Source organism: Gymnoscopelus braueri, assembly GCF_963280865.1.
Source record: "Gymnoscopelus braueri genome assembly, chromosome: 4".
Lineage (NCBI taxonomy): Eukaryota > Metazoa > Chordata > Actinopteri > Myctophiformes > Myctophidae > Gymnoscopelus > Gymnoscopelus braueri.
The window spans coordinates 6644059-6659401 of NC_137605.1; the positions used below are offsets into that span (position 1 = coordinate 6644059).

At 40.1% G+C, this 15343-nt stretch overlaps 1 protein-coding gene across 1 annotated transcript in view; it reads right to left on the minus strand.

Moving 5' to 3' along the window:
• Positions 1 to 11531, minus strand: part of LOC308083934 (guanylate-binding protein 1-like) — a 41779-nt gene extending 30248 nt beyond the window's left edge. Inside the window, exon 1 of the mRNA XM_080426360.1 lies at positions 11504 to 11531. The gene's annotated coding sequence lies outside the window, so the exon portion shown is untranslated. The remainder of the gene's footprint in view (positions 1 to 11503) is intronic.
• Positions 11532 to 15343: the final 3812 nt, after the last annotated feature.

Genomic DNA, 15343 nt, shown 5'->3' on the forward strand with positions numbered 1-15343 from the left:
CACTGCCGACGGGACAGTGCTCGAGGTAGGGTCATCCCTATGTTCCCCGGGTTCTATGTTCCCACTAACCCACTAAGGTTAGGGTTGGGGTTAGGTTTTTACTTTTAGTTGTACTAAGCATTTTTAAAAGCATGTACTTTTGAATACTTAAGTATTTTTAAAAGCAATTACTTTTTTACTCTTACTTGAGTAACATTTTGACTGAGCTACTTTTACTTGTAGTGGAGAAAATTTGACGAGTAGTATCTGTACTCAAGTACTGGGGTTGAGTCCTTCATCCACCTCTGTTCCCGGTCTAACCAAACCTGAACATGACAGGACGGTGGGCGATATGAATAGATGTTTTTGTCTGGGTTTTCAAATTGCTCTGTGGTCAAACAAAAGGTAGCCTATACCTCAGAATCTGCTGGTCCATCTTCCATACATGGTTGCTCACCTCTGGTAGGGTGGTTTAAAGACCTTCTTTAAACCCTAGCTCATGTCATTATCTAACTGTTAGAGAGGATCTACATGTATACTACCTGGTTGTTGAAGACCCTGTCCATTTGGCTGTTTTAACAACGTCTATCACAATGTTATGCCTTCCGCTGATTCAACTTAAAATACTATGTCATTAATAGAAATATAAAAGTTGTGTAAACTTCTTTATCATTTTGTGGTGGATTATATCCCTGCTGATGAAGGAAAAAACATATACAATAGGGCCCTGATGCATTCTGAGGCCCAGGGGTCCATGCATGGACTTAGAATGTGTGGATGTGTGTTGTGCGTATGTGATTGGCAGCCACACATATTGTCTATGGCAGTGTTTTTGGTGCCAAGGCACGCACACACACACACACACACACACACACACACACACACACACACACACACACACACACACACACACACACACACACACACACACACACACACACACAGAGAGAGAGAGAGATATTATTGGGCAGGTATAAAGAAACCTTGACCTCATTACAAAATGTCTTTGTCCTACAAATATATAAACTTGGGTCAATGCAATGAATGGCGGAGTCGGATTTTACCTTCCCAGAGTAAAACTTCTTTGGTAAGTATACTTGGTGCCCAATATACTTCTTATATCTCATAATAATATCTAATCTGATCCTGATAGCATTATTGCGGACGCATGCGCTGTTGCCCACTACAGACGAACACCAAAACTCTTGCCCCAAAACAGTCACCCCGGGGGAAATCCGGTGGTATTCACCTGGTATTCCTAAACGTAACCTAAAAGCAAGCACACAGTGCATGCAGTGCATGTGGTTTCAGAGAGTTTCTTCTCTGAAACAAGAGTTATAAGATCCTATCAATTCATTGTGAAAACATTAAAGCAATTAATTGATATAACAAGAATTAATTGGATAACTTATCCAATGTGAGAGTGGGTGTGTTCAGTGTTGTAGTGCTATTTTAGAAGCGGGGGAGCGTACATGCATGCGCAGTCACGTGCACGTGCATTTTCGTGTACGTGCACGCACCTTGACCAATATGAAAACATTACATTTCATATGTTATAACATCGATACATACAGTATGAATGACAAAAGGTGTACATGTGAGCCTATATGCATGGCAAGAAGTGCATGACAAAGGGTGTATTTTTGCCTAACAAAAACCTTTGTGTTGGATGTGAATAGTTTGTAGTAGTTACAACTACAACTTATAATGTATCTGACGCTTGTCTAATTGCCCACTCTACAATCATCAGCAGTACTCTAGATGAGCGTTGGATTGTTTTTCTAGTGATTGATAAGGTTACAATACAGCAGGATATTATTGCATGTCTTCCATACACAGCCATATGAACACTCATTGGCCGCGTTTCCCAAAGAGATGCTGCGTAGGGACTTACGTGCAGTACAGTACTTGAGTAAATATAATTAGTTACTTTACACCACTGTTGTTCTATAAATCTAATTATTATTTTGCTGGAAAAAGTCTGGCACTGTAGGATCATTACCTAACCACCCACACACATTACCAGTTTAATTTCATTCATTTAATTGAATTATTCTACTTAAAATGGTTTATTGGGGATTAAAGTATCTATTCTTCTTAATACATAAAAAAAAGTGATCTACGTAGTTAGTGGCAGTGTCTGAGACAACAGATGCTGACTGTATGCGTGTGAGCGCGCATGCACGTCCGCAACTGGTTTCGGCCCACATCAAGTGACCATTTGACCAATTCGGCCCGACCACAAAATGAGTTCGACACCCCTGTTATAAAGCATTATGAATATTTATGAGTTCTTATAACTATAATTATACACAATGTTATAAGCATATTATAATGCATTATAAGTATGTTTATAATGCATTATAGACATGGTATACATAGATAGCAAGTGTTACCGTGTTGGGTAACACTGGCTATGCATCCCATGTCTGGGTAAATAAATGCTCATTAGGCTTTTCAATTGTAAAAGCAGTAGCAGAACTGTGGTGTATGTGCAGTTTCTATCGTGAATACTAATTAAGTGGCCAATAACAAGGGTTATCACGTTAATAAAGGTAGGAGGCTATGTCTATTGTTCACATTAGTATCAAAGTAGAATAACTGAATAGAGGGAGGAGACCTATCTACAACAGAATGGCCTGCATAGCACTGAAGTGGACATCTTGCCCCCACCCCTCCTCCTCCAGCATTATAGGCTCGACAGCACTGCTACTGGCCTATACACCAAATACGCATTTGTCCCAACTATATTCCCTCATATAATATGAGTGAATAGTTGATCAACTATATAGGCATGTGACTGACTGGCCTATTATTCCGGCAGCCCCTGAGGTGGGGCTGGGAAATGTGGTCTACTGCATATATTTATTTATTTGATTGGTCCAAAATATTGTCTATTCATGAAAGCACCTGCTGACCAGCTGTCAGCATTGGTCAACAACGTGTTTATAGGTGGGAATATGTGACCATTCCTCTCTATTACAAAGACTAATTGGACCCAGAAATGTTTTTCTATCTACTTGTATTATTGAAACTAGATGTCAGGGCTGCTTTGCGGCCCTCACATCTAGTTTAACAAATACAGGTCAAGAGACCCAAAACGCCAAAGCCTGGTGTGAGGAGATGCTTCGTGGCCCTCACATTTAGGCCCCAACCTTATATTGTTCCAATTCTTCTCTTTCTACCTGCCTGGCATTTGCGTGGCTCAAAGTCAAGACACTATTGCAGCGCTCTAATTCATCATAGTCTTCGAACATTTCCTTTGTCATCCCTTATAAATAGTAAATTTCCTCCTCTTGGCTCAAAGTTCATTAAAATAGTTCAGTGTAAACAATATTGTCAGTTGTTGCCTTCATTACCCTCAATGTAAACTTTGACAGCGCTGGCTCTCTTTCCCCTTGAGAAGGCTGTGTAGAGTTGGCCATGAGCGAACACAGGCTGAGGTACAGTAAGTAGATGTGCGCTCAGCACCTGCTTGCAGGTTTCTAAGCAGCATGACTGGGGCTCCTAGTTTCAGTTTCAGATTATGGTCAGGGAGTCCAGAGGGTGTCAGATATTCATGAACCATGACGGCGACCTGGCCTAATTATAGCTCTGCACACACGTCATGCCAAGTCCGGCCTCTCTGGCATCTCCTCTCCTCTCGGCTCCTCTCCTCCCCTCTCTTCCCTCCCCGCTTTGCGGCCCTAACCTCTAGTCACATCCTCCCAACCTCCCAACCTCCCAACCTCGGTCATGTGATAAAGAGGTCAGACTTCCTGTATCTGGTTGCTATGGCAACCTGCCAGATCAGGCTGAGGGTCTGATAGGCGAATCAGAGAATCAATCAAACCGAGAGTCCGATCACTGATCGGACTGGGGTAGGATGCCTAAAACATAGTCATAGCTCTGATCAACAGTCTGTGACGGGTCTTGGAGGCATGTGGAGTGATCCTGTGCTTGCGAATCGCTGCCGAACTTCGGAGCTTTTGTCAATTATATAGTAGTAAGATAGTAAGATGTAATCTATACCGCCGTGTTGTGCCAGACGCTCTGTTTTGAAATTGCTTTCACGGGAGAAGGGAATGTCGCGATGGAAAATTCATTCTCTGAGCGACACACAGACCTACCCTGTGTGTTTACAAACAGTTGGACACGCGATCATAAGGGATGTACATTTTCTGCGGCGAGCTGAAAAAGTAAGTGAACAGTGTATTTCTTACGAGAAATGGCGTGTTTACATGGAGCTGCAAGAGAGGGCGTGGACCCCGTTGCAATGTGTGTTGTCAGGGCGTCACAGACAGATACCCTGTGTGTATACAAACGATTGGACATGCGATCATAATGATTTATTTTTTTTGTAACCTGTTGAAAGTAAACCAAAAAAAAACGAAAATTGCTGGCAGTGGGCAAACACAGCCAGAAATAAATCTGGCAGTGAATGAGTTAATACAATTAACTTATACAATTGGGGCGGTTATATTTTGTCTCCCTGCTCTTCTATTTTTTTTTACATTTATCGTGTCAAAGGTCATGTCTCACCTAGACACAGGATCTGACGTGAATTTTGACCAGATGTGTTAGTATAGGAAATCAAAGGTTGTGTGTGTGGAGACCAAGCAAGTTGACTTGTCTCTGTGCCATCTTGTTTTGACAGGGTGAAGTTCGCCGCTGTGCATGTCGGCGTCATCTTGTTTTGACAAGGGGAAGTAAATGGTTGTGTGTGTGTGGGTACATATGAAAATGCAGGTAACAGCTTCTTCTTTATGACCAGAGGATGTGGAGACTTGACAAAGCCGAATATACCATGGTGGATTTGAACCCACAACCTCTGGGTGGTGGGCAGGCACTTGCGCCACCTGAGCGCCTGGATAATTCTATAGGTTACCATAGACAATATGTGTGGCTGACAATCACATACGCACAACACACAGCCACCATTTCTACATTGCTGAGCATAACGATCGGCTATGAATCATATTTACACTAAAGCTTGAGTTATACTTGTAGTTCTTGCTGATGAGACAAATACAATCTTAAAATACTGCATACTGCACATTATAGTTGTGCACGGCACTTTTCATCTCAGCATTAATTCATTCATTAACAGAGTTAACAGACTCCTCCACTGCATCATTGTGCACACAGCCTCTCTCACACAAGACTAGGAGTATCTGAGGTCATAGTCACTCTGCCAACCGCTGTACATTCCTCTCCTATCGCCACTAATGACTTGACACCAACCTGTGTGTTTTTGTTGTAATGGTACGTGTTGTGTGTCTGTATGACCCTGTTAGAAACCGGGCCATAAGTAAAGATATCTTCACATTCATCTTGTTTCAAAATGCAGTAATATTTGAGGAATGGCTTCCAAACTGGCCCAAAACTGTAAAAGAATATGAAAAATAGCATTTCATTTTCCTATAAAGCAGCACGATTTTGAAATCTGGTAGCATCACACACTACAGGATAATCTTTTAAGATTCTCTTATCAGATTATCTTAAACATGCACTACACAATTAAAAAAATCAGGGGCATCTCACACTACAAGATTCTATTCGGATTATCGGGCTTGCCCGAACACAGCAATAATAAATTATATTTTAAACAAATAATTAATTATTAATAAATAATTATATAAAATATCATTATATTAGTAGCCTATATTGTTTTGATATTAAATAAAGTAACACATTACAATACGTACATTTTCAATCATTATAAATATTTAAAGTTTATGAGCACACATTGACTGGCGATTGTGGAGAGTCAATTCAGTATGTTTTTTCCGACAGCCAGCTGCGCTCCTGCACTGCGCCTCGCAACACACACACACACACACACACACACACACACACACACACACACACACACACACACACACACACACACACACACACACACACACACACACACACACACACACACTACAAGCTCACAGCGCATGTCATCCGCGGCACTTGTGGTCTTGTATTGTATATTGCATACCATTGTGTGACGAAAAATAATCCTGGCTGGCACAAAGAGACTTCCCTTGCAACATTTTGCTAAATCAATGGATTTAAAGGGATATTTCACTTTAAAAAAAAAATTTGGTCATTTTATCATCTACTCAGGCCTTTGTGAGCCCCCCAGACAGTTTTTAAGTTGCTCGATTCAGTATTTATATATTTGATATTCATTTTATCAGACACGCCCCCTTCCTATACAAACCCATTGTAACTTCAAACTCCATTTTAACCATGTTAGATTCGTCGAAAACACCCGTCCTTGCTTCTGGTGACTCACCCTGCCCTCCTAATGCATGAGGGGGCCGTGTTTTTCAGATTATTTTTTTCATTTATTTTATTTTATTTTGTTATTGTATTTTATTTTTTTAATTTTCCCAAAAAAATATCTTAAATAAATGAAAAAAGTAATTGAAAAAACACGGCCCCCTCGCGTATCAGGGGGGCAGGGTGAGTCACCAGAACCAAGGACGGCTGTTTTTGATGAATCTAACATGGTTAAAATGGAGTTTGAAGTTACAATGGGTTTGTATAGGAAGGGGGCGTGTCTGATAAAATAAATATCAAATGTCTAAATACTGAATCGAGCAACTTAAAAACGGTCTGGGGGGCTCATAAAAGGCCTGAGTAGACGATAAAATGACCAAAAGTTTTTTTGAAAGTGAAATATCCCTTTAAGAACTATGAAGGGTGCACCAACATGAAAGGAGCTGTTTTTCCCCTCTTTCCATTTGTGAATAGTAAACAGTTATTGTCTGACCATGTAGCAGAGCCTACCTCATTATAATTATAATCATTCAATAATGTGAATGATTTTACATTTATTCTCATAATTAACACCTTCTGCCACTGGTACACAACATGTGTACCAGTGTTCCACAGTGTTGCCATGTCTACTTATTATAAGAGGCTTCTTTCTAAAATGTAGTTGATATTTGGGCTTGTATCCAAAAGTTTTGATTGTTGTTTAAACCAGTGGTTATCAAAAAACATGTTCATGTATTTTTCCACGGACCCCCATCTGAAATTATAATTTGTGCCAGGGAGCCCCTACCAAATATGTGTTGTTAAAACGATTAAAAAATATTCCACATTTTGCACTTTTTCCCCTCAAGATTTTTTGGAAAATAGCAGATCTACAAGCTCACAATGGGTAACATCGCGACGCGTTGTGAGCTTGTAGATTGGCAATTTTCAGATATATAATATCCCATGTCTAGGTTTAAAGTGCTCTTGGCCTAGTTATCTTCTTTTGGGCTTGTTTTCATAGACCTGGTTTCTTATTTCTTTCACAATATCTGACAACACTGGAAGTCAGATGCGTCCATCTCATCCTCTCATGTCTCACCTAGGTCATGTCTCACCTAGACACAGGATCTGACATGAATTTTGACCAGATGTGTTAGTATAGGAAATCAAAGGTTGTGTGTATGGAGACCAAGCAAGTCGACGTGTCTCTGTGCCATCTTGTTTTGACAGGGTGAAGTTTGCCGCTGTGCATGTCAGCGTCATCTTGTTTTGACAAGGGGAAGTTAACGGTTGTGCGTGTGGGTACATATGAAAATGCAGATACCAGCTTCTTCTTTGTGACCACATCCTCAGCTCTCATGAGAGCAGAGTATGTGGTCACAAAAGAAAGCTGTAGATCAGGGGTGTCTAACTCATTTTGGGGTCCGGGCCACATTGGTCAAATGTTGACTTCATGCAACCAGTTGCGGACGCACATGCACGCTCACACGCATTCAGTTATACAGCATTGTTTTTCAATCTGTTGTCTCAGACAATATTACTAACTACAGTTTATCACTTTAAAAAAAGATATATTAAAAAGAATAGCTACTTTAATTATTGACATTAAAAACAAACAATGCAATTTGTAAGGACCCCCAATAAACCATTTTAAGTAGAATAATTCAATTTGAAGTTAAACAATACCTGGTAATGTGTGTGGTTAGGTAATGATTACCATGTTTTAAGCCACGTTTTCACTACAGTGCCAGAATATTTCCAGCAAAATAATTAGATTTAAAGAACAACAGTGGTGTAAAGTAACTTAATTACATTTACTATATAATAATATAATATCATTTAAGGATGATGTTAAAAATAAGTTTGGCGCAGTTTTGTATCTAATTTTCCCTTTTTTCTCCTTTGTCTTTTCTCATTTATATGTCTAATATGTTCTAGATAAATAAATAAATTAAAACAAATGAAAAACATTTACTCAAGTACTGTACTTAAGTAAAGATTTGAGGTATTTTTTTTACTTTACTAGAGTATTTCCAATTTCCAGTACTTTCAGCTATTTTCAAATAGCCTATGTATGAGACTATTTGAAAATAGCTGATCTACAAGCTCACCATTTTCACAATGCTATTTTCAAACATTTTACACAACAGCCTATTTTCAAACATTTTACACAACAGTGGTGTAAAGTAACTGATTACATTTACTCAAATACTGTACTTAAGTAAAGATTTGAGGTATTTTTTTTACCTTACTAGAGTATGTCCAATTTCCAGTACTTTTACTTCTGCTCCACAAAATCTTAGAGGCAAATATTGCAAATATTGTTCTTTTACTCCACTACAATTATTTGAAAACTTTAGTTACTAGATACTTGACAGATATAAATTATATTATAAAACATATATATGCATTAACCACTTTAGCCCTATTTTATACATAGGCTATTTGAAAATAGCTGATCTACAAGCTCAACATTCTAGTACCTTTACTTTTGGTATTGAGTATATTTTGATGCCAATACTTTTACTTGTAACAGAGTATTTTTATATTGTGGTATTGCTACTTTTACTATCTGAGTACTTCTTCCACGACTGAAGAACAACAATTAAATAACAGAGGATAAGCGAGGGGTTTTCTCGTTCTCTCTCAATCATTATCATAGGAGACAGCGGGGGGGGGGGGGGATAACAGCCTCAGTGCCTGACGCCTCTATACGAAGCTGCTGGTGCAGCCGTTTTTTTTCTACCTTTTTTCTTTTTTGTCCCAGGGTTCGCCCCGCTAGTCCGAAATCCCGGCTGAAAAAGCGATGGCCGGGTCCCTGATCCTCGGTCCACCTCCGTCTTCCCAAGGCGCACGTTGGAAAAATCGCACTAAGTTTTTGGGCCCTGAGGGGCTGGGTTCTGGCTTCTGGCCTCATTGAAACGTTCCCTCCATGCGGAGGGCCAACTGGTCCCATGAGGTGAGGCTTTTTGAAAAATCTGAAATTTGCACTAAGTGTTCATGGCCCACCAGGAGCAGAAAAATAAACAATTTTATCGGCTTGTCTATCTGCGCTTTTTGGGGCAAAAAAAGGCCGCCGCTCCGGGGCCGTGGGTTGCCGAGGGCCAGCGGAGGGCTCGTTGGAACCGGGCCGGGGGAACCCGAGGAAGACTAAGCTGACCGCGCTTTTGCGGTGGCGGCCCCAGAGCTGTGGAACAATCTCCCTCCCACATCAGATCCATTAAGACTTTAAAGTCCTTGCTAAAAACTCACCTTTTCTCTCTGGCTTTTAACAACATCCATTCCTAAATGTTCCTTTTTTAACTCCTATCTAGTGTTGCCTACCTTCTGTTTACATAGGTGTAAATGTACAATCTCGTACTGTGCCTCTGTCTCCTATATGCATACATGTTGTGTTTTATACATGTTATGTGTTTTTGTTCATTGATTTGATGTAATTGCTTTGCTTTTGCCTGTGCAGCACTTTGGTCAACTAAGGTTGTGTGAAAATATGCTCTATAAATAAAGTTTGATGGATTGATTGATTGATTGATAAGCTAGTAACTCCCATCATGATTACTGACATCGACTATGCAGATGACATTGCCCGAGTCTCGGACACAGCAGAGAATGTAAGGGAACTAGGCCTACTACTGGCAGTATACAGTAAATGGAGTGCAGGAAGAACTGCCTCAAGCTCAATGCCAAGAAAACAAAAGTATCTGTATTTAACACAGAGGACATTCATTGCCACTGCCGACGGGACAGTGCTCGAGGTAGTCAAGGACTTCAAAGGACTTTTACTTGTACTTTAAGTATTTTTAAAAGCATGTACTTTTGGAATACTTTTTTACGCTTACTTGAGTAACATTTGACTGAGCTACTTTTACTTGTAGTGGAGTAAATTTGCCCAGGAGGATCTGTACTTTGAGTACTTTGTCCACCTCTGGCAAGGGTTCCCAAATTTTCAGGCCATGACTCCCTAAAATAATTATATATGAACTGGGGAACCCCCAAAATAATCATATGTGAACTGGGGACCCCCCAAAATAATCATAACTGGGGACCCCCAAAATAATCATATTTGAACTGGGGACGCCCCACACTGACAAGCACTTGGAATTGTAAGAGTTGAGGCATTACATTTAGTTTGACTCAGTTCCACAGATACATATCGTGAAACAAATTGCCTATCTACAAGCTCACAGAGCCTCGCATTGCAAGTTGTTGTGAGCTTGTAGATCGGCTATTTAAAAATATATATCTTTCTTGGGTAATGATTTTTTTTTGTGTAGTTTGTTGGATACTTTTGATGTAGTAGCCTAATGGTCTAATTAATTGTTTATTTTTTCATTTTAGAGGTATTAAAAAGGTCTCAAAAGTCCTTGCCACTTTATAAATGTGCAGATACCCTGTATACACTTATACTGCATGTTGTTTTGTTTAACTATTGTTGATTAAACAAACAAAGACTTTTTGGGGACCCCCCAAAATCATATTGGGAACCCTTGACCTATATAGTACATGTTGTTAGTGCTGCGTGTTTGGAATATTCTGAATCTAGTGAAGCATCAGGATGTTATCTCTCGTACCAGCTTTAAAGTTAGAGACATTATGATGTCTCGTCTGCAAGCATAAATTAATTGCATAATTACATCAATTTATTTTGCCACCCACTAGTTTATTCTGAAATGACGCCTCTGCTCCCCCCCACCCCTCTCTGTCTGTCTGTCTGTCTGTCTTTCTGTATGTCTCTCTAACTCTCTCTCTCTCCCCCTCCCTCCCTCCCTCCCTCCCTCCCTCCCTCCCTCTCGCTCTCGCTCTCTCTCTCTCTCTCTCTCTCTCTCTCTCTCTCTCTCTCTATCTCCGTCTCTCTCTCTTTCACTCTCTCTACCTCACACACAACAAACGCACGCTCTCACGCTTGCTCGCACGAACGCATGCACACACAGTTTACACATTGCATCATAAACCTTAAATCACACGCATGCACACACAGTTTACACATTGCATCATAAAACCTTAAATCACACGCATGCACACACAGTTTACACATTGCATCATAAAACCTTAAATCACACGCATGCACACACAGTTTACACATTGCATCATAAAACCTTAAATCACACGCATGCACACACAGTTTATACATTGCGTCATAAAACCTTAAAATACATTATAACTTGACATTTTATGTCAAGTTATAACATTAAAAAAACTAAAATGGAGGTAAAAATAGCGTTCTTAATTATAGGAAGAAGTGAAATAACATTACACAAATAGTTAAAATTCAGTTGTCTTCACTTACCAACAGATTCTTCCTGCGCCACTGAAGGATACAAGAAAAGTGGAACGTAAAATGATTTGAGAGACCAGCCCTGTATGTAGACAGGGAGTGGTCTAATAGATCTGTCACTGTCACGTATTTGTTCATGCTACATGTATTGTCTGTTCTCATTGTACTATTGTGCTGTGATCCTTATCTCAGAAAATATTTTATTTTGTACAACCAAAATCCTTGTCTTGCAAGGTTTTGCAATCTCTTCTATATACCCCACATATAAATATTTGAATTTGTCAAATCATACAAGACCTTATTGTCTCCGCCAGGCCGAAAGGCATGGCCGAGACTATGTTTTTCACCTCCGGCACTGTTGGCCCGGTCGATGCGAAACTGTGCACACACACTCCCTGGATGCCAAAGCCAAACCTCTGCCCCGAATGTTTCAGATTGGCCTGTTATAGCGCCACCAGGAGGCCGATTTGTGCAAAACACATTTTTGAATATTACTCCTACAGATTTTGTCCAAACATCACAAAAAACGGTTCACAGTATCTCTATAGTCATGTGATCAAGACAAACGTTTCCGATATTTCATATTCCATCCTAATTGGCTAACATTGGCTTCCAAAGTTTGCAGGATAGGTCCCTTTTGAACTATATGCCTCAAATAATGAACGCAGCGTGCGATTTCCGTGATTTTTTTGGCGCACATTCCCACTAGTCGGAGGAAGAAATGCCACTCCCTTTGAGTACTTGTAAGTACTTTTACTCAAATACATACAGTAATAGTACAACACTGCTTCTGGAGCAGCAACAGAATAAATATCAAATATTTTTACTCAATTTATTTACTTGTTTGTATTTTTACTAATTTGAACAACTTTTAAGTATTTTTACAGATTTTAACAACTTTCAAGTATTTTTACTCTTTTAACAACTTATAATGCACGCAATGAAGTATCTTAAATTGTAAAAAGTATATGTTTAGTACTAACCTTTTTTTTTTAGCTCTGTAATAGATTCATATTGATGCGGCAGTGTTTTCGTTGTCCGTTGGTCACAGTTCATGGAGACAGAAACAAGTGTATAAGGTTAGCCCTTTTTAGATGGCATATGTATTAAAGATAACACATACAGCAATGTTATTTTCAGAATGCAATATGAATGTCAATGAAAAGTACATGCTTGTTGTATCACAAACGGATCAGGTTCAGTTCCACAGCAGTCTTAAGGAGCGCGCTCAGCCACCAGGTCAGGTCAGAGTAGGTACTGTAGGAGAATTCTAGCCGTCTCGTCTGCAAGCATAAATGCCGACGTCCAAGCTTGTTTATACTTTGCACAATCTATACTTTGCACAATCTATACTTTGCACAATCGGGGCGTGACATACCCCAGAAAAAATTATCTGCTGTAAAAACAAGTTATTTGTTTTGATGACGTCACGCCACGCCTGGGGTATATTTTATAGTGATTAATGTACTCTTATCCGGATTCCATGTACCGTGAGGGGGTGTGGAGCTACGCAACAAGGCGCATTGCCCACTTTGTGCAGGAAGTTATAGTGGAGCAGACAGCAGTAAACAATGATCGTGAATCGTCCATATTGAATTGAACATTTTAATTAAAGTCAGCGGGTTAGTTCAGAGGAACTGGCTTAGTGGCAGCTAGAGCTGTTTGTAGGCTAGAGACTCAGGTGGGGGGAGGGACGCCGCCAACCTGCGCTGGCTGTGATCAGTGCCATGTCTGCTTATTATAAGCGACTTGATGAAGACACGTTGTGAGCTTGTAGATCGGCTATTTTCTATATATGCTTATTTCTCTCGCAATCTAGCAACACTGCTGGTGATACAATGCCTGTACTTCTCCCCGCCCACTGAGGACACAGAGCGGCTCTAGCCTAGCCGATACAGTGGGACCTCATCTCTGAGCTGTAAAGCGGAGGGAGAGGTTCGTGATGGGGCTAGTGTTGTGAATGAAACTGCGCTCACTCGCTTACTGTTTGTGTAACAAAGAGGATCAACCAAAGATGCTGAAGAATGAATGAATAAAATAATTAATAGTTTGTTTAGAAACTAGCTGTGATGGCCACGACCTTGCCATGCGTGTATCTCCATTTCTGCCCCGACCAGCAGGGACACAGAGCGGCTCCGAGGACAGCTGAGAGCCCCCTCGGAGAGACAGAGAGCCATGTAGCGTTCTAACTATAGCGATTTTTACCATTTCAATGAATAAGCATAACAAACTACTTCACATGAACAATGTTGGTATAGCTAAGAGATTTGAAGGGGAATATATATGTTATAGAATATATACCCATATTTACGAATAAAAGACAAATTATGTAGAGGTCACTTCCTAATTTTTCCTGGTCTGTTTGATGCAAGTGCCAGAGGACAGGCCAGCTCAGAGCAGCAGCAGAGCCACTGCAAATGTCAATCCCGCCCCGTTTTCAAACTGTTTTCAGAGAGACCACGTGACGTACAGTATCATACATGATATTTTCGGGCCATGTGAGTGGACCTTTAAAACAACAGTGTTGAACCAAAGTGCTGTACACTCAGTAACAAAATACTACAATAAACAAGAGCAAAACAACACACATTAAACAGGACAGCATTAGACACAATGCCTAGAGGAAACAGCAGCTTCTCGATCTGAATTTTCAAACACCAAGGACTACAAGTGAGTTTAAAACGTGATTTAAACACAGGCAGGGTTTGAAATGTCCAGAACTCTCCCGCCGCCTATACGGTATAGTATCTATGGTTGGCTGAATGGGTAGAGAGGGCCTGGCTACCGCTATGTATCAAAGTGTCCCATATCAAGACATTTAGCTGTGCTCCCCCCAAGTGCTCTATCTGACCACCTGAGCAGCCATCACCTGGGTGAAGCTGGAACTGATTTCCCCCCTTAGGATTAATATGATCTACATTATTACTACACCATCTGGCCTGGCAAATTATTTGGTAAAATAATGTCTATCTCTGACTGTCCCACATATAGGCTACAATCAGGGGTGACTCGTAAAGTGTTGGCATGACTTGTGACTCATTAATATCTTGCAGGAGATTTGTTGTGTTGGTTCGTACATGATTGCATCAGGTGAGGATGCACGACAAGATAGACAGCTAGAAGTATTGTTTGCTAATAGCTGCCTTAATTCTTTCATTGTTCCACTGGCATACCTTACATCATACCATACGCGTGGTCTGAGACTTTCTCATCAACATCGAATACTTGTTCACATTAATGGATACCACAACTCTTGAAACTAACAAATGAGTGGGGCGGTGTGAATTAACACAGGATTGACCATGGCAGCATATCAATGGTACACGTGTGTTACCTGTTTATTAACCTACTACAATTTTTCAACCACATCTAATGAGCGTTGAATGAGTTTGGGAACAGACCTCATGAGACAAAAGACATAGTATACAACACATTATTTTTGATGGGAAAATGAGTGAAGAAAGGGAACTTGGAAAGACACTTTCTGACAAACCATTAATCATTTGACTAGACCTTTCCAGCAGACATGAGAAAAAGGAACTGAAATCTCGGCCACATGTATTTGTGTACCAAATATGGAACTGAATAGAGCTCTCATTATTCTACTGTAAGTATTTGTCTCATCAGCAAGAACTGCACGTGATGGTGAAGAAAGAGAACTTGGAAAGACACTTGTGGACAAACCACACGTCATTTGATTAGACATTTCCAGCAGACAGAAAACTGAGAAAAATAAATGAACTAAGGAACTGAAATTGCAACCATTGAAATATAAAAATATCAAGTCAAGTGCAATCATCATGTTCATAAATAATGTTTTTATTATTGTTTGATGTGCGTTACACTTTTTTT